At 44.9% G+C, this 20,167-nt stretch overlaps 1 long non-coding RNA gene and 1 pseudogene across 1 annotated transcript; both read left to right on the top strand.

Moving 5' to 3' along the window:
- The first annotated feature begins 12,506 nt into the window (after positions 1-12,506).
- On the top strand, positions 12,507-14,914 carry LOC140591840 (zinc finger protein basonuclin-2-like; annotated as a pseudogene).
- Positions 14,915-17,213: 2,299 nt separating this feature from the next.
- LOC140591725 (uncharacterized) lies at positions 17,214-19,053 on the top strand. The gene is made up of 4 exons (XR_011992036.1): positions 17,214-17,371; positions 18,360-18,483; positions 18,564-18,701; positions 18,835-19,053. It is a non-coding gene; the product is annotated as an uncharacterized lncRNA (long non-coding RNA).
- Positions 19,054-20,167: the final 1,114 nt, after the last annotated feature.

Below are 20,167 nucleotides of genomic sequence, written 5' to 3'. Positions count from 1 at the left end.
GCGTTCACGCAACTTATCGCGAAAAACCAGACAGAAATAGACTTGAAAATTTTAAAGAAAAGACATTAGCGGTTTTTGTTAATGTTTAAAGGTATAAAAAACCTTTGCTGCCTTTCTTAAATGGCTAGAGAACATTGGCTCAACACTATTAATAGTTTATATGAGGATGGGGTCTTTGCAACAGTCACAATCCTATCAGTCAAGTATAGCCTGCCAAAGAAACATCTGTTTCATTTATTTCAAAGCAGACACTTTGTGCAAAAGCTGTTTCCTCATTTCCCTAACGGCAACCAGAATTGGAGGGTCCTTAAAGACCTTTCATAAGACTTGGGGCCCTATCCTGAGGTTTATCAAAGACCAGGTTCTAACACTAGCGGAGACTGTTGCTGTTTAAGTACTAGATGGGAAGACCCCAGCAATGAAATTCGTAACATTTCAAGATGTATAGGTCGTAAAACTGCTTGTATTTTATACTTTTAAAGACTATTGACCAGCTTTGGTGCCTCCTTTAAAATGTACATGTGGTGAGCCAATTTTTGCCCATTTATGAATGGCAGCTAAAGTTTTTTATACCCATAAATATTTACAAAATCAGTTAATATCTTTTCTTTAAAATTTACAAGTCTATTTCTGTCTGGTTTTTCGCGATAAGTTGCGTGAACGCCTGAGTTAGTGTGTTATGGGGCTTGGACATACATCGCGGTCCTGTACTTTCACAGACCTGAAGTTAAACTCTAAAGCCCTGATAACAAAATACAACTAAATACGTCTTTTAAGTTATTTACTCGTTTTGATTAGCTATCCGTTGGTGAAATTAGCTAAATGTTGCTAAACAGTCGGGAGTTGTGGTGTGAGTCTGACTTTTATTTAAATTAGAAATTGCCATCATTAAAATGATGGTCCTGCCTAAAATCAATTACTTGTTCTCAATGATCCCTAATAAACCCTCTATGGCTTGGTTTAAATCACTAGACTCAAGCATCTCGTCATTTTTATGGAAGAACAAACCATCATGGATAAGCTTGAAAACTCTGCAAAAAGCCAAAGGTAATGGTGGTCTAGAACTACCAAGTTTCTATCACTACTTCTTAGCCAACAGACTGCAGTATATATCAAATTGGATCAAATCAAGCCCGGTAGATAGTCCATGGATGGACTTAGATCAAGCAATCTGCAGAGAAGTAAAATTGTCTGATTTGCCTTTTATAAGTCCTACTATTAAGCGGTATAAATGTTTTAAGAGCCTTAGTATTACCACCTCATTAATAGCCTGGTGGGAATTTTTAAAAATTACTAGGTCTCCACTTATTCCCTGCAAACTAACACCCATTTGGAACAATCCAGATATTTGCCAAAAAAAGATAACATTGAACTTTCCCTTATGGCATGATAAAGGGATTAGAAATCTTGAACATGATATTCAAAACAGGAAATTTATTTCATTCGACGAACTAGTCTCAAAATACGGAATTAGCAACAGTAAATTTCTTGAGTACCAGCAACTGAAGTCCATTATTCAGGCAAGGTTCAATCTTAATCAGTTTAACTTAGAAATACCTCCATGGCTGCTAGAATTTTTAAATCTTTCTAGCCCCAAATTATTGACAAAAATGTATAAGTTATTGTCAAAAATGGATGACTCAATTTCCCTTCCAATCTCAAAATGGGAGAAAGATCTATCCATCGATTCAGATCAAAACTTTTGGAAAGAAATATGTTTAAACACCTTCAAAATGACTAAAAACCCAAACTTACAGCTTATACAATACAAAACTCTGCATAGAACTCATTATACAGGACAAAGGATGTTCCAAATGGGCCTTATCCACTCAAACCTATGCACCCACTGCTCAGGTGAATTTGCGGAGAACTACATGCATGCCATATGGTACTGCACCCCAGTTCAGAAGTTCTGGCAAAGGATATGTGAGGATCTATCAATTTGGTTTAATTGCTATATCCCAACCTCACCTACATTGTGCATTTTAGGTGATGCAAGTGTATTAGATATGGAAGAAAATAAAGTGCACATGATCCTTACTGCCTTAGGCATTGCAAAGAAAACTATCTTCATGAACTGGAAATCAAAAAATAATTTATGTGTTACTCAGTATAGAAATTTAATTCTAGACCACATAAGTCTGCAGAGAATGTCTGATTCCCTCCAAAAAAATCAATTGGGCAAATTGGATTCTCTCTGGTCCATTCTGACCAATTCCATTACATAGGGGGGGTGGTCGGCTGTGGTCTCGTCTCCTCGGGGTTCTGGCGGGTGGCGGGGTTGGGCCCCCGGGCTATGGGCGGCTAGTGGCTTCTTGGAGCTGGGGGGGCTGTGGCTGCCGTCCTGTGATGTCTGGTTGTCTGCCCTGGCTGGTGGTGGTGGGGGGGGCTTGGACGGGTGCTGCTCGGCAGTCATGGGGCGTGGGGTCTGGGGCGCCGGTGGTAGCGGGGGCTGGCCCTGGGATGGGTGGTTGGCCTCTTCGGTGCGGGCTTGGGTGGGGGGGTCTGGGGCTCTGGTGCCTGGGGCCTGGCCGTTTCCTCGGTGGGTGCCTTCCTGCGCGGGGGTGGCCTGTGGTCCCTCCGGGGCGCTGCCAGGGGGGGTGGGTCGGTCCATGTCTGGGGGGCCAGCCTGCGCTGTTTGGGGGGTGGCATGTCTCGAGCCCGGGCTGGTCTGCCACTTTTTTGTCGTCGAATGAGTGGGTGACTGAGTGCGGGCTGCCCTTCGGGGTGGGGGTGGGGGGGGGCTAGCTCTTGGCGTCGGCACTGCTCCGGGGCATTGTCGCCGGGGGCTCCGGGTCCGCTCCATCCCATGCCGCGGTGGGGGGCTGGGGTGCCTAATGAGCCAGCTGGTTAGCTGGCTCTCTTCTGCCAGGGGGTAGTAAGCTCCCCCCTGGTATCATGAATCCCAGCCCCTCTCCCCCCTCACTCACATAACATGCCACGCACACATGTAGGATCTCGGGGTGGGAATGTGCCGCGCACGCTGCGGTGAGGGGGCCATCCACATGGCCTTACTCGCTGTGCTGTGCGGCCCTCTGCCTCCCCTTGTTTTAATTGTACTTTAGTCACCACATATCAGTATACACACAGGGCCTTGGGGGGTGGGGGCACTACTCAGAGGTTGGTGGGTGGGGCCGCTTAGGTGGTCTCACTTACCTCTTCACTGCTGCCCGCCCCTCAATTTTACTTACACCATATACATTGAGGGTCTTGGCGGGTGGGGGGGGGGTAATGGGGAGGAGAGCTGTGTGCAAGCAGCGCTCCTCCTCGCTTCCCCCGTCAATTTTAAATCCATCTTAAGTTTCTCAACAGTCATACTCATCCGGTACACCACATACACTCACAATCACCAACACATGCATCCAACACTTCACCTCTCACACAGGGGAGGAGAGTGGGCGGGTCTTCCTACACCCCTGCTCCCTGCCCGCGATGGTGGGGGGGCACTCGGGTAGTCGTCCGGCTGGCGGCGCCCTGGGGTTGCGGCTGGCGCTGGGGGGTGGCATCCGTTCCCCCGCATGGCGGAGGGCGGTCCAGAGTGGATGGGCTTATGTCTTTTTGTCTCTGTGTATGTGTCTGTTGTGTGAGTGGGTGTATGGTCTATGTGTATGGCTGAGAAGTGTGTCTGCGAGGTGTCTGTGTGGGCGGTGTGGGCCTGGGTCCGGGGCTAGCTGCTCCTTCCTGGGCGCGGCTGCCTCCTTGGCATGGTTGCTGTCCCTCCTCCCCGGGTGGTGGCCTGGGGGGGGCTCGGGCCTCTCCGGCGCGGGTGGGGCTCTCTGCCGGGGGCCGGTCGGCTCCCAGCCGCCTGGGGTCCTGGCCCGTGCGGGAGCGGCCGTCACCCTCGCGGGGTCGGCTGCCTGTTGCCTATGGTTCTCTGGGGCTCGTGCCCTTTTAGGCTGCGGGGGCTGTGCCTGGGTCCTCCCTCCTCCTCCTGCTGGGGTGGGGACCCGGATGTCGTGGGCACGTGGGGCCTTGGCTCTTCCGTGCTCATGGGGGGCTGCGGACGCCTTGGGTCTCCTGGGCCTGTCTCCGCCGGCCTCTGGTTCTTGTGGGGTGTGGTTGCGGCCCCCCACCCTCGCTATCAAGTGCATTCCATGGAGAATTTCACATGCACCCAACACACGAATACATGTTCAAACACCTCCCCAAAACAGATGAACACACATGCTCCCTTCCAAGCACATGCTACAATTTTGTATGTCTGTATATCTGTTTTATTTTCTTTATTTCTGGTTGTGTCTTTGTATTTATGCTTTTTTGGTTGTATTTCAAATGCGTTTTTTTTTCTTTCTTTTTTTTCTTGCCTTATGTGCTTTTTACGTTACTCCTGTCTTTCTTAGCCTCTCTGTCCCACTGTTGTCTCCGCCTTTGTTCGTGTTTGTTCGTCCTTATGTTTTTTTTTTTGTTTTTTTTCTCTCTCTCTCTCTCTCTCTCTTTCCTTCTTTCTCTTTCATTTCTCTCCCTACCCCTTTTCTTCACTCATTTTCCTAATCTATCACTTCCTTCCGGGCAGCACGGCAACTGTAATATTTTACATGTATTAAATAAGATACAATGAAATATACGAATAAAAAGAAATTGACCAACATGAAGGGCCTATACAGAGTTTATAGAGCCCCTCATGGTAAAGCAAATATGTCTGACACAGCAGTGCATTCAGACCATTATTCTGCTTGCAAAAGCTGCCGGACAGGACACATTAAAAAAAAAAAAAAACATTTAATTATTATAATATATTTGCTTTACATGGTAAAGTCTAAATATGACCTCACTAAATAAGTCAATTCTGAAAGGGTTGCATGAAGAAATCAGATAACATTGCAGTAGAGTATTATAGAAAAAAATGATAATTTAGACATATTCAAAAAACAGTAAGGATAACAAGGTGTGCAACTCTAAACCCAAAAACCTTACCACATAATAACCACATCCTCTTGCCAGATTGATTAATTAAAAAGAACACGACTACAATATTGTTTCTGGAACCTTACTGGGTATTACTAATAGACGGAATCTGAGACCGAAGACTTGAAAAATACTCCAGGAAGGGCCCCCATACCTTCTGAAATTCTTTGGTGGTATCACTAATCGAGTAGCGTATCTTTTCGAGGCTTAAACAGGACATAAGGTCCCTCATCCATTGAGCATGGGTGGGTGGAGCAGCACCTTTCCATCTGAGTAAGACTGCACGTCTGGCTAGAAGGGAAGCAAATGATAGTGTCCGGCGTTTCACCGGGGTCAGACATGTATCAGCATCACTGAGGCCAAAGAGCGCGATCAAAGGGTCGGGGTGTATAGGCTGTTTGAGGACTAAGGACAGGGTTTGAAATATCCCCCTCCAGTATTCTTCAAGACTAGGACATGGCCAGTACATGTGAATAAGCGAAGCATCCTCATTTCCACACTTGTCACAGCGGGGATCCAGATTCGGGTAAATACGCGATAGTTTGACTTTGGACATATGAACTCTGTGCACAACTTTAAACTGTAAAAGACAATGGCGGGCACATAAAGATGTTGAATTAACCAACTTAAATATTGAGTCCCAAGTGTCCTCACTCAATGAGCAGTTTTGATTCTATTAATAGAAGGACATTTCATACCAGCCAGTTTGTCATAAATAACGGATATTAACCCTTTGCGCGTTGGTTGCAAAGTAAGAAACATATCAGCTGCATTCATAACTGGTGACTCAGGGAAAGTCCGAATTAGAGATTTGAGAAAGTGTCTAATCTGCATATATCTAAAAAAAATGAGTATTTGGGAGATCAAATTTATCAGAAAGTTGAGTAAAAGATGCGAAGCTATTGTTGAAAAACAAATCATTAAAACACACAATTCCCTTTCTATGCCAGTCATAAAATACAGGGTCGGATAAAGAGGGCTGAAAAAGATGATTTGATAAAATTGGACTCAAAAGAGAAAAACCAGTTAAATTGAAGTGTTTTCTCATCTGAGCCCATACTCTCACAGTATGCCAGACAACCGGATTATCAATTGACTTGTTTCGGGCTAAAGGAAGTGAGGATCCAAGAAGTGCCAAAACAGAAGATTCTTTAGCTGAATTCAATTCCAATGACACCCAGGATGGACAATTATCTTTGTTTTGGGAATAGAACCAAAACGCAATACAGTGTATATTAGCTGCCCAATAGTAATAACAGAAATTAGGCAAAGCCAGGCCTCCATAACGCCTAGATTTCTGGAGATGAGCTTTATTCAAACGGGGATGCCTTCCTCTCCATATATAAGAGGATATATCTGAATCTAAAGAAACAAAAAAAGATTTAGGGAATAAAGGTAGGTATTGACTGGAACAGATACAAAAATTAAGGTAGTACGTTCATTTTAACAGAATTTATTCTCCCCACTAAAGATACTTTAAAATGTTTTTAAATGAAAAATTCATACAAATTCATAAGATGACAGGCAGACTACAGTCACTCAGTGTCTCCACCCTCCGTTACTGCTTTTCCGCTACAGGATGTTGGGGAGCCTGTAACTGGGAACTGTGTATGTTTGCGCTGAAACTGGGCACTGTGTGTGTCTATGTGTGTGCGCTGAAACTGGGCACTGTAACAAACACTGGTTTGTTACCAGATGTCTGCAATTATACTCCTGTCCTCTAAGGGTCAGTATAATTTAATAGAGGACTATAAGGACCAAGAGCCTATATAAGGGCAAGGGCAGCCATGTTTGTTGAGGCTCAGAATAAAGGAAGTAAGTCCTTATTTGAGGAACGGGAAGCGTTCATGGCTCAATGTAAGATGATTTTCTGAATGATATGGATGTATTGTTTGTTAAATTTAGTAACAATTATTTGAATGATATACATGTGTATTTGTTGGGTTTAGCAAAAAGTGGGATGTATGATTTTTTATTTTCAGAAAGGCCTTTTTTTCCCCCCCTGATTTACTTGCAACTGCCAACCTTCTCTTTCCGACTTCACATCCTACCATTGTTTGGACCATCCTCACCTGGAAGAGGACGTTTGGTGTCCACTTTGGACTGTGCTATTCATTTCAGTTGTATGGTTATCCATCTCAACACCAGTTTTCTTGAGTTATTGTTAATTCATTATTTACATGTACATTTGCTGCTCACCTTTGTTAGTAAATATTCTTTGGTCTGTGAACTGATGGTGTATTTCTCTTTACGCCACCCTGAAATGTCCCTCCCTACGTATAGTGTGTAATAGGTTGGTTCTGAGGCAGGAATCAGCAGTGTTACATAAGTGGTGCCTGAACAGGGACCAGGGTTTAACAATTCATTGTATCTTGCATTAGTAGTGGTGTTGCCATGACTAGCAGCAGCCCTCAAGTAGAACATAAGAAAGAACATAAGAAATTTACAAACGAGAGGAGGCCATTCGGTCCATCAAGCTCGTTTGAGGATAACTTAACTAATAGCTCAGAGTTATTAAAATCTTATCTAGCTCAGATTTAAAGGAGCCCAGGGTTTTAGCTTCCGCTACACTAGCAGGAAGACTATTACATACTCTAACTACACGCTGTGTAAAGTAGGGCTGTCGCGATAACCGCAATATTGTAATATCGCGCTATTGACAAGCCAACCGCAGAGGAAGGAAAGCAACCGCAGAAACCGCGGCAACCGCAGGGACAAGGTTAATTTTTTTTTCTTCTTCTTCATGAGGCTGTGGCCTTATTGTTTTACAATTCATCACCTGTATTGAATGTTAAATAAATTAATAATGATACCAGAGTGTTACGAGTGTCATTTTCCCGCGAACTGTTAATATCCGGGGTTTCGTTGATTTTGAATATTGAAACGATGGCAGGCGCTCTCATCCCAAAACCTAATGTCACGTCGCCAGTTTGGGAACATTTCGGCTTTCAACCCAATGAAAAGGGTGAGCCGGCAAATTTAGATGAACCGATTTGCAAAATTTGTGGCAAAAAGGTCCCTGTGACACGCGGCAATACATCTAATTTGCGGTGTCATCTCGCTAACTGTCATCCAGCCATTGAAGCGCAGCTGCCTCTTCCAGCATCAGGTCGCGGAGCAACATCAAAAAGAACAGCTGAGGCCGGTACTAGCCGACAGTTAGGAGTAGCTGAAGCCTTTGCGAAATCGGTCAAATACAACCGTGAAAGTAACCGGTATAAATGTCTTACAGCCGCTGTTACACAGTATCTAGTTGAGGAGATGGTTCCATTCAATACAGTGGAGAAACCTTTTTTCGTTTTTCAAATTGGAAAAAATAATTTCTTATTGTTTGTTTATTGTTAGCCTACTATAGAATGATTTGATTTCGTTTTTTAAATTGGAAAAGGCATGTTCTTATTGCTGTTTGGCATTAAAAAAATAAACAAAAAATGTTTTGTCTCTCTGTCAGTTAAAAAGCAACAATATATGCTACATAACTCAGCAATAGAGCTTTGTATGCAGTAAAATCAAGATTTTTATTTATTTATTTATTTTTAAACGGCGGTAATACCGCATACCGCGCTATTGAGCCACCCATAAAAACCGCAAGGGAAATTTCCTAACCGCGACAGCCCTAGTGTAAAGAAGTGCTTCCTCAAATTTAATTTAAAATGTTCTCCCGCTAATTTCCACTTATGGCCACGAGTTCTAGTATTTAAACAAATATTGAAGTAGCCATTCGGCTGAACAGCATCCAGACCCGTTAGAATCTTATAGACCTGGATCATGTCCCCCCCTTAGTCTCCTTTGCTCAAGGCTAAACAGATTCAGCTCAGCTAACCTCTCCTCATAAGACATTCCTCTAAGACCAGGAATCATTCCCGTAGCCCTCCATTGCACCTTTTCTAAGGCAGCAATGTCCTTCTTAAGGTATGGTGACCAAACCTGCACACAATATTCTAGGTGGGGTCTTACCAAGGAATTATATAAATGTGACATCACCTTCCTTGACTTAAACTCCACACACCTAGATATATAACCCAACATTCTGTTTATCTGTGTTAGAGACACGGGATCAGTTCCATGACTCAGACTTCACAGCTGGTCCATTTGTGACTCGACGAGAACCTTTGCAGAGGAGCATGCACAAGTGCCTCCTAAGGGAAAAGCACCTCTTGCTCCTTTTTCTCCAGAGCAGTTACAGGAGATGTTAACCCGGTTGCAGGTAGTGGAATCGTTGGTGGAGAAAATCAACTCTGACTTCAGCACTTTTCAAACTTCTCTAGACACTTGCCAGGTATATGTACAAGGAGTGGAGGACAAGGCAAAGGCAGTGGAAGAAAGATTTCAGTAGAGATTGAGTACAGAGGTAGATAGAATAAAACAACTTGTGGACTTACAGATGCAAGAGCTAGGTCAGTCAGTCTATGGATTGTTTGCAGAGGAGAGATGGACAATTGAAGGCTTTAATACAGACACGTGTTCTGCCATCTTCTACACCTGTCCAGGTTTACCCATCTTTTTGTCATTCCCATCCATCTGGCTGCCAAGGGCGTCATTTTAAAACGGCCATTAAGATTGAGTTTCCACATTTTGGCCAGGAATCAGATGAAGATCCAGTGGCATATATTAAGAGGTGTGAAGAATTCTTAGCTGTTAGACCAATGAGCGATGTGGAAGTACTAGCTACAATGTCATCTGTTCTGTCAGGTACTGCTAAAGATTGGTGGTTGGCAGAGAGAAGAGCCATTGGAACATGGAGTCAATTTAAGGATGCTTTCCTAAGATCTTTTCTTTCTGAGGATTATGAAGCAGAAGCAGAGAGAAGAATCCATGAGAGGAAACAAGGACCCCAAGAGACCATCCATAACTTTGCTTTCCAGTACAGGGCACTGTGTCTGCGATGGAAGAATGACATGACAGAGAAGGATGTGGTACATGCTATTCTGCGTAATTATAATCCCTGTCTGGCAAGCCTACTGAGAGGTACTGCTAAAACTGTGGAAGAGTTAGTGAGAGTGGGAACACTGATTGAACAGGATTGGCAGGAAGTCAAATGCTATCTTAATCAGTTCAACCACCCAAGAGCTGACCAACAACATAAACAAACTTCGAGTAAGGTTAGCCATACAAACACCTTACAGATGCAAGGAAGGGTGTCCATTACTTTCAAAGCACTCACATTACCAATCACCATCAGGGGGCAGCAGTTTTTGGCAATGGTAGATACAGGCAGTTCTCTTTCATTAATACAGTGTGTGTGTTTGTGTGTGTGTGTGTGCGCGCTGTAACTGGGCACTGGGTGTGTGTGTGCTGTAATGGGGCACTGTGTTAGTGTGCGTGAGCTCTAACCGGGGGCTCTGTGTGTTTGTGTGTGTATGCTGTAATGGGGCTCTGTGTCAGTGTGTGTGAGCTCTGACCGGGGGCTCTGTGTATGTGTGTGTGCTCTAAGTGGGCGCTGTGTGTGTGTGTGTGTGTGTGTGTGTTCGTGTTCTAAGTGGGCGCTGTGTGCATGTATGTGCTGTAACAGGGCTCTATGTGGGTAGTGTGTGTTTGTGTGTGCTGTAACAGGGCACTGTGTGTGTATGTGTGCACGCTCTGTAACAGGGCACTGTGTGTGTGTGTGTACTACATGTGGGGACTGTGTGTGTGTGCACGCGCTGTAACTGGGCACTCTGTGTGTGTGTGGGTTTGCATAGGTCGCATTTGATAAAATTGTCCCCAAAGTGTAGTGAAACACACACATACACACAGACAAACAAATACACAATAAATTTACCTTGTGAATTATCCTGGCCGAATATAAGTATTGCAATTACCAGAAAATATCATTTTGATGTTTTTAAATGGTAGTACTCAATTTTGGCCACCAGACGGCAGCATAAAATGTGCCTGTGCTGTAACAGGGCACTGTGTCTGTGTGTATGCACTATAACAGGGCACTGTGTGTGCGTGCGTGCGTGCGTGCGCTAGCTGGGGGCTCTGTGTGTGTGTGTGTGTGTGTGTGTGTGCTGTAACAGGGCACTGTGTGAATGTGTGTGAGCTCTGACCGGGGACTGTGTGTGTAACTGGGCACTGTGTGTGTGCTGTAACTGAGTCCTGTATGTGTGTGTGTGCTGTAACAGGGCACTGTGTGTGTGTGTGTGTGTGCGCGTGAGCTGTGACCGGGGGCGTTCTGTTTGTTTGTGTGTGTGTGCGTGCATGTGTGTGCTGTAACAGGCCTCTGTGTCTGTGTGTGTGGGCTGTAACAGTGCACAGTGTGTGTGTGTGCGCTGTAACTTGGCACAGTGTGTGTGTGTGTGTGTGCGCTGTAACTTGGCACAGTGTGTGTGTGTGTGCGCGTGAGCTGTGACCGGGGGCGTTCTGTTTGTTTGTGTGTGTGTGTGTGCGTGCATGTGTGTGCTGTAACAGGCCTCTGTGTCTGTGTGTGTGGGCTGTAACAGTGCACAGTTTGTGTGTGTGCGCTGTAACTGGGCACTGTGTGTGTGTGTGTGTGTGTTTGTGTGTGTGTGTGTGTGTGCTGTAACAGGGCACTGTGTGAATGTGTGTGAGCTCTGACCGGGGGCTCTGTGTGTGTGTGTGTGTGTGTGTGCTCTAAGTGGGCGTTGTGTGTGTGTGTGCTGTAACTGGGCACTGTGTGTGTGTGTGGGTTTGCATAGATCACATTTGATAAAATTGTCCACTATGTGCAGTAAAACACACACATAAACACACACACATACACAATAAATGTGCCTTGTGAATTATCATAATAACCGTGGGAAAATTATTTTTCTATTTTCTTGCTGCCATCTCCTGGCCGAATGCAAGTATTGCAATTACCAGAAAATATCATTTTAATGTTTTTAAATGGTAGTACTCAATTTTGGCCACCAGACGGCAGCATAAAATGTGTGTGTGCAGTAACAGGGCACTGTGTCTGTGTGTGTGAGCTCTAGCCGGGGGCTGTGTGTGTGTGTGTGTGTGTGCTGTAACAGGGAACTGTGTGAATGTGTGTGAGCGCTGACCGGGGGCTCTGTGTGTGTGTGTGTGTGTGTGCTGTAACTGGGCACTGTGTGTGTGTGCGTGCCGTAAGTAGGCGCTGTGTGTGTGTGTGTGTGTGTGTGCGTGCCGTAAGTAGGCGCTGTGTGTGTGTGTGTGTGTGTGTGCCGTAAGTAGGCGCTGTGTGTGTGTGTGTGTGTGTGTGCGTGCCGTAAGTAGGCGCTGTGTGTGTGTGTGTGTGTGCGTGCCGTAAGTAGGCGCTGTGTGTGTGTGTGTGTGTGTGTGCACTGTAACAGTGCCCTGAGTGTGTGTGAGCTCTAACCGGGGACTCTGTGTCTGTGCTGTAACTGGGCACTGTGTGTGTGTGTGGGTTTGCATAGGTCGCATTTGATAAAATTGTCCCCAAAGTGCAGTAAAACACACACATACACAGACATACACAATAAATTTACCTTGTGAATTATAATAACCGTGGGGAAATTATTGTTCTATTTTCTTGCTGCCATCTCCTGGCCGAATGTAAGTATTGCAATTACCAGGCATTACTTAAAGCTTCTGCAACCTGAGAAATGCTTCCACAGGTGGCTGGGGCTTGAGTGTGGACCAATACGGGGGTGAGGTTCAGCTAGGGTAGCATAATGCAGGTAGGTAACTATCACAGAAGTGTAACAGGACCGTTGCAAAACCATAACACACCGGTTAGAGGTCAGTCTTCCTCCTCTGTTGTGGCAGTCATTGTATTTGTATTTCTGTGAGGCATTTCTATGGATCAGCTGAGAAACAATAGACTTTGAGGTGTATCACAGGGACTGACTAATAGCAGTGCCCCAAAGCCCTAGGTTGTTTTTACGGTTGACAAGATTGAAAACGTTCCTGTTCTCTATCCATGAATGTAATGACTTCCTGCATGGTGACACAGGAGAAGAAGACTGAAAGGGAAGCTAGGAGAAGGAGGGTGTGTGCGGTGTCGCTCTGTTAAGATCTACGAGGTCTTTGCTCCAGGAGGCCTGGACATTGCAGGCAGGCAGCTATTTACCTTTAATCAGCTGTGCCAATTATGCAGAATCAATGACTTATTGTGGTGTCCTTTGTTCCCCTTGATATGGCCTTCAGGATGCTGCAGGCAAGGTTCTGGACCACTGGACTATCATGTCCCGGGAGGAGGAGATCTGTCCATCTAGGAGAAAGAAGGCCAGGCCATCGCAGTGCCCTCATCAAAGACTGACTCTGACATCAGGACTTTCATCGAGAGCAACAACTGCTCTCGTAGCCCCAGCCTGCTGACGCACCTCGAGAACAGCAGTCTCTCCACTATACACCACTTTCAGAACATCCCCAACAGCCTGGCCTTCCTGCTTCCTTTCCAGTACATCAACCCAGTGTCTGCCCCCATGCTGGGTCTGCCCCAAAATGGGCTCATGCTGGAGCAGCCAGGTCACAGGCCACGGGAGTCCAGTCTGCCAAACCTGAGTGACCCCAACGAGAGCAGTGAGTCGGAGGTGTCTCTCTCACCGTTCCGCTATGGGCAAAGCCCAGGCCTGGGGGGCACCGGTGTCACCGTGGCGATCGAGCCTAAGCCTGAGCCTGCTAGCGTAACAACCATCTCCCCGACCCCCACCTCCCAGCAGCCTCAACAGCAGCAAGCACCAATGCAGCAGCAGCAGCTGGCTGGACTGAGTGAGCAACATGCATTTGTTAAGAGTGAGCAAGCCAAGAGCATCGTTACCTCGTCCTTCTCCTCCAAGATGCATCGCATGCGGCGCATGGGTTCTATCTCACGCAAGGGCCGAGTGTGCTGCAACGCATGCGGCAAGACCTTCTATGACAAGGGCACCCAGAGGATCCACTACAATGCTGTGCACCTGAAGATCAAGCACCGCTGCACTATCGAGGGCTGCAACATGGTGTTCAGCTCCCTGCGCAGCCTCAACCGGCACAGCGCCAACCCTAACCCCCGACTACACATGCCCATGCTGAGGAACAACCGTGACAAGGACCTCATCCGCTCCAGCGTTGGCTCTGGCACATCTGTCATCTCCAGCACCAAAAGCAGTTTGACTCTGACCAGCCTGGGACGGCCACCTCTTGGCTTCACTACCCCACCGCTCGAGCCCATGCTGCAGTCTCCCCTGCAAAGTTCTCTGATCTTCCCATCCTTGAAATCAGTCCAGCCAGTACAACCGATACCCCCATTCTATTGTGCGCTGTTGTCCCCTGGGGATCTTGTCAGTTCATCGGTCTCCCTGCCCACCAGCTCCATACTCCCTCCGGCCTCTAACAACATGTCTCTCATGGAGCAGCAGGCCTCGGCCTCTGGCTCCCGCAATCCTCTAGTGGCCGAGGCAGGGCTTGTCAGCCACAAGCTGCCTGGTACTGGCATCCAGGAACATTTTGTTGACCCCACACCCAAGAAGAAGCCCCGCAAATCCAGCATGCCAGTGAAAATTGAGAAGGAGGTCATCAGCGTGGCTGATGTGTTCGACGACAAAGAGGAGGAGGAGGAGGATGAGGAAGGGGTCAGGGTCCTGAATGGAATGACTAGCACCCAGGGATGCCACCATCCACATTCCCACCTTTACAACAACAGCAACCACAGTGGGGGCAGCAGCCAAGCATCTCCCAGCCGGGATGAGGTGAGCCCTGGGCTGGCACTGAGGAGCATTCTCCAGCTGGAGCAGGATGAAGCTCGGACTACCAGCAAGAGGTGGAGGGGGCCAGCGAAGGGGAGGGTGGCTCAAACAGGGCAGACTGGGTGAGGGGTGGTGCCAGGGAGGGGTTCCCAGAGCTGCCGGGCCAGGGGGTCGACCCGAGTGCTGTCCTGTGCATGCTGTGCCACAAACCATACAGCTGCAAGGGCACTCGCTTCAAGACGGTACATCTGCACCAGATGCAGCGCCGCAAGGTTCCGGGCTGCAGCCTCACATTCTCCTCGACGCGGAGCTGCAACCAGCAGAGCAGAACCCCAGCCTGCGCCGGCATGTGGCCAAATGACTGCCCCCCACCCCCAGGCCTCCTACTTTCACACTGTACTTGTGGAAGTCTCTAGACGCGCTTGGATGGGTAGCTCTGCTGCTGCTGCATCCCTGTGGCCCCAACACGTCCTGTCACTTCCATGGAAACCCTCGTCCATCTCCAAAGAAACTGTTCGGACACTTCTTTTGTGACTGTTGCTCGCAGAAATGGTAGTAATAAGAAGAGAGCCTTCTCGGTGTATTATTAGTGTAATAATAGCTTTTAAATGACCCATTAAGAGAGCATGACAGCCTCATCTGTAAATAACATCCCAGAGGGTTCTTTATGTAAAAAATGTACTGAGGGTGTCAGTGCCCATGCTTGTTTCATTTCATGGCACCTCCAGCTCTCAGACTGAAGGAAAATGTAGCCTCTAGCTCATTTGATTTCTTTATTTTCACTTTGATGCACACTTCAGACTTAAAAAAAAAGCTCAAATTCTTTTATAAATGTACCAATGCAGAGAAGGCCTGCATGCTTTTGGCTTCTGAACATAGGATTTGTTCTTTGTGTTGCCACATTTGTATGTTGACCCAGTCTTGCACTTTTCAAGTCTACAAGGGCAGACTGGGTGAGGGTGTAATATTATGTGTGTCTTGAGGTCACATGCCTCTAAGGTGTTTTAAGAAAATGCTGATGACATGATTTTCTGCTTTCCATTTGAAACTACCATTGAGTCTTAGCGCAATAGCAGATAAGCAGAGTAATATTAATCTCTGCTTTTAGCTCTCATAAGAGCAGCCCAAGTGCTGTTCAAGGTATTGTTCAGAGAAAGATCTCTGAGGTGTTCCCAGGGAGTGATCTCTGAGGTATCATCCAGAGTGTGATATCCAAGCTTACTGTAGTTGTTACTTCATTAATGTTCCTTCCAGAAGTTGACAAGATTTCTGTATCTCTATATTATTTACATTTTAATGCTTCATTTAAGGTGATCCAGGTGCTTTCTGAAGACTGCATAAATCAAGCATGTATTTGAACTTAACTGTGACGAAAAACAAATGAAGTGTTTTCATATTTCAGGCTGGGGACACAAGCGTAAGACACGAGTTTTAAGTTTGCTCTCCAGAAAATCTGGCCACAAGTCACTTTGGGTCCTCACTTAGTGTTCTGATGTGCTGTACCGTCACTAGTGGTGCATAAGTATAGGTAGCCACTGGAGACAAACTTCACCAGATCATTCAGCATTTGGATATACACTCACCTAAAGGATTATTAGGAACACCTGTTCAATTTCTCATTAATGCAATTATCTAATCAACCAATCACATGGCAGTTGCTTCAATGCATTTAGGGGTGTGGTCCTGGTCAAGACAATCTCCTGCGGTCTGTTTCACAAAGCAGGATTACTTGCTTAGCCGGATAACTTGCCAGATTTAAGGTAGTCTGAGCTAAATAGACCTTATTTTCATCAACTTACATTTAGCCCAGGCTACCTTACCTTAGTATTTCACAATCTGCTCAGTTACTGGGATTTTCACGCACAACCATTTCTAGGGTTTACAAAGAATGGTGTGCAAAGGGAAAAACATCCAGTATGCGGCAGTCCTGTGGGCGAAAATGCCTTGTTGATGCTAGAGGTCAGAGGAGAATGGGCCGACTGATTCAAGCTGATAGAAGAGCAACTTTGGCTGAAATAACCACTCGTTACAACCGAGGTATGCAGCAAAGCATTTGTGAAGCCACAACACGCACAACCTTGAGGCGGATGGGCTACAACAGCAGAAGACCCCACCGGGTACCACTCATCTCCACTACAAATAGGAAAAAGAGGCTACAATTTGCACGAGCTCACCAAAATTGGACAGTTGAAGACTGGAAAAATGTTGCCTGGTCTGATGAGTCTCAATTTCTGTTGAGACATTCAAATGGTAGAGTCAGAATTTGGCGTAAACAGAATGAGAATCCATCATGCCTTGTTACCACTGTGCAGGCTGGTGGTGGTGGTGTAATGGTGTGGGGGATGTTTTCTTGGCACACTTTAGGCCCCTTAGTGCCAATTGGGCATCGTTTAAATGCCACGGCCTACCTGAGCATTGTTTCTGACCATGTCCATCCCTTTATGACCACCATGTACCCATCCTCTGATGGCTACTTCCAGCAGGATAACGCACCATGTCACAAAGCTCGAATCATTTCAAATTGGTTTCTTGAACATGACAATGAGTTCACTGTACTAAAATGGCCCCCACAGTCACCAGATCTCAACCCAATAGAGCATCTTTGGGATGTGGTGCACAGCAAATTCAAAAGTGTTGAAATCATGGTGTTAGAGCTTTTAGAGTTACAGTGTTCAGGTTTCAGAGTTAAATGTGGCTGCACTAACGTCACATAGTGTTACTACACTGTTAAACACGGCGTTCTATTCCGGTGATCCCGGTTTCTGACACACTACGTCGTCAGTCTCTACATCCGGGAATTTTTCCCGCTTACTCGGCTTTTCAGTTTGAAGGCGCCAAGTTCATATGTCGTGAAGCGAAGCGTAGCGAAATTGGTGAGTATTACTTACTTAAATAGTTCATCTTTTGGTATTTAGCTTGCCATTTCGTCATATACAGTATGTTTATTATACTCATATAGGCTATCAAAATACATATGGTTGACGGGTTTTTGCTTTTTTTTTTTTTTTACCAACTAATATATTAGAAAACGTAGCCGAGTAAGCGGTTAGCCTGTTCGTCTCTGGCACATGAGGCAATGTTAATAGACTCGAATATTTTAGTAGACTATGCGATTTTACAGTGTTTCAGTTGTTTTTTTTTTCCAAACTACGGTTAGATTCCCGTTATCTATACTGTTGTGCGATATCTGTTTAGCCTCTGCAATTTGCCTTATACAGTAAGTTTTTTTCTTGATTGGCGGGTTTTCTCCGCAGCGTTCACTTGCATAGCTTAAAACGTTTAAAAGTAAGGGAATTTACTATTTAAATTACGAAGGTTTTACCTTTTTACTGGTGCATACAGTTACTTTTAACATTAAGGTAGATATTTTAGCTTGGCTTTAATGACATGGGCCATTTTTGGCCACGCTTGAATTGCTCCTAGCGCCTGATTCACAATATGGCTAAAGGTCCTGTCCACGCGGGCGTTTGAGTCTAGGATAAATGAAATCACTCTGAGCGACCTATGCATTTTATTTGCGTTTTGTAGTGGTGCCTGGCTGACGTTCTTTTCCCTCTGTTCAAGGCCAACCTGCAGCCCATATCGTAGTTTCCAGATTGTAGTTTTGTGTGTTGACCAGTAATCATGCATTCAACCATGTTTAAAGCGTCAAAAAGCAGCTGTCGCTATTCTGCGTTTTCTTTTGCCAAAACACTAGCAATCATTATATCATAGGGCATATTCGGTCCGTCAGATGCTATGTACAGTAAACGCAATATGGCACATCTGACCGAAGGCAGGTCATGAGAGTGTATACATTCACTTGAAACAGGAGCTACGAAGTTAATATTTTGTGTTGTATACTGTGATTCTTTTTTCTAGGGAGCAGTGTCCACGGCAGTTGTTTTGCCTTTACAGCTTATAATGATTGTAAAAGTGCAATACCAGACGATCAGAAAATACATCAAAATCCCCAAAGCTTCCTTTGAGGACTTTATCACAGAAGGTATTTTTTTTTGCAAAGTAATTTTGAAATGTAAATGTGAAGTAAATAATACTTAAATATGTAATCATTTTCTTTTTTAGTCAAAGTAAAATTCACTATACCATCTAACAAAGTGGTAAAAGTTACTGATGACACTGGGACAGAAGTTGATGAAGATGTATTTGCTGATCTTCTGACGTCAAAGGACATATGCTTTGTCATCTTGGATGACAGTGATGGTAACCAATTTATCTTTGTGTTGCACAGGCTTGTAAAATTAGTTGTGTATTTATTTAAATAGTTGTGTGAACAGAGGTCACATATGCTCTACTGTATTAGGCAATTCAGCTAAACGTGCGTTTATGTATTCAGGTATTTCCACTAGCAATTCCTCAACCACCTTGACAGACACAACGTCCTTGTCCTCCTCAAGCAGAGAGAGTGACAGTGAAAGTTGTAACCCACAGAAACGGGTAAGAAGAGAGGAGGAGGTGTTGCAGTGTTCAGCAGCCAAAGACGTAAGATCATGTTTTGCACCTATCAGATTGATGCACTTTGTCTGTACTAGAGCCATCACAATACTTAAGGAAATACTTTACCATTTTGATACCAATGATAAATGTAGGAGAATTTTTTAGAATAAAACAATTAAAAATGTCATTATCACTATTTTTCAAGTTATCTGACATAGTGCATAGCAATATGTTCTTTTTGCAGAGCTTTAGAGTACATTTGTACAGTACATTAAGTACATTTACCATAAATTGAGAGAAATTATAAACCGTGAGTAAACTGTTGGTTAGAAAGTTTTTCATTTTAAAAAGTTAAAACAGATCGTCTGACCCAAGTATTTTGATTAAATGTAATGCATGCTTTTTTTGTTTATTTTTAGTTTTACAACAAAAATGGCATACTCTTTGTTAAACATCAAGATATGTATAAATGTATAAATGTTACATTTGCCATTCATTGCATGATATGCCTGGCACTTTGGTTCGACATCTTAAGCTGTTGCATGGTCTGTATCCTGGGAAGAAGTTTAATTTGGTATGTGCTCAGGATGGTTGTTTTTTACAGTTCAAAAGTTTTGCTGGTTTCAGGAAGCACTTGAAAGTTGTTCATAAACCAGGCACTGTCTGTGCCACATTAGGTGATAGGGATTCTGTTGATGCCACCTTAGACAATAATAACAGCCCCCAGCAGTCTGATAGCTTGGCTTTAAATGCAGGAAACGAGGTGCTCCAGCTTAAAACATATCAACAGCCAGCTAAGGAAATGTGTGCTTCCGTATTTGCCAAACTACAGGGTAGTGGGGTTGCCAACAGTGTAATTTTGTCTGTAGTGGAAAGCATGGAAGAATTAGTTAATGATGTTCACACATCTATTAAAAACCAGGTATTGCAGGTGGTCCCCTCTGAAAGTCCCAGCAGAAAGGCTGTAGAAGATGTTTTTGGAAATCTTTATAATCCTTTCTGTGACCTAAATACAGATTCTAAGTGGAGGAAATACTTTGGTGAGAAGTGGGGCGTTGTGGAACCCATTGAAATTAATTTAGGTGTGAGATATGATTCAAGAAAAGACAGAGTTTCTGGAATGTATGAACAGGTACCAGTCAATGACACTTTCATTTATATACCACTAATGAAGACTTTAGAGTTCATTTTTAAGAATGAGGATGTTTGCAATCACATTGTGTCATCCAGTG

This window comes from Paramormyrops kingsleyae, chromosome 6 (genome assembly GCF_048594095.1).
Source record: "Paramormyrops kingsleyae isolate MSU_618 chromosome 6, PKINGS_0.4, whole genome shotgun sequence".
Classification (NCBI taxonomy): domain Eukaryota; kingdom Metazoa; phylum Chordata; class Actinopteri; order Osteoglossiformes; family Mormyridae; genus Paramormyrops; species Paramormyrops kingsleyae.
This window is presented reverse-complemented; position numbering and strand designations above follow the sequence as displayed.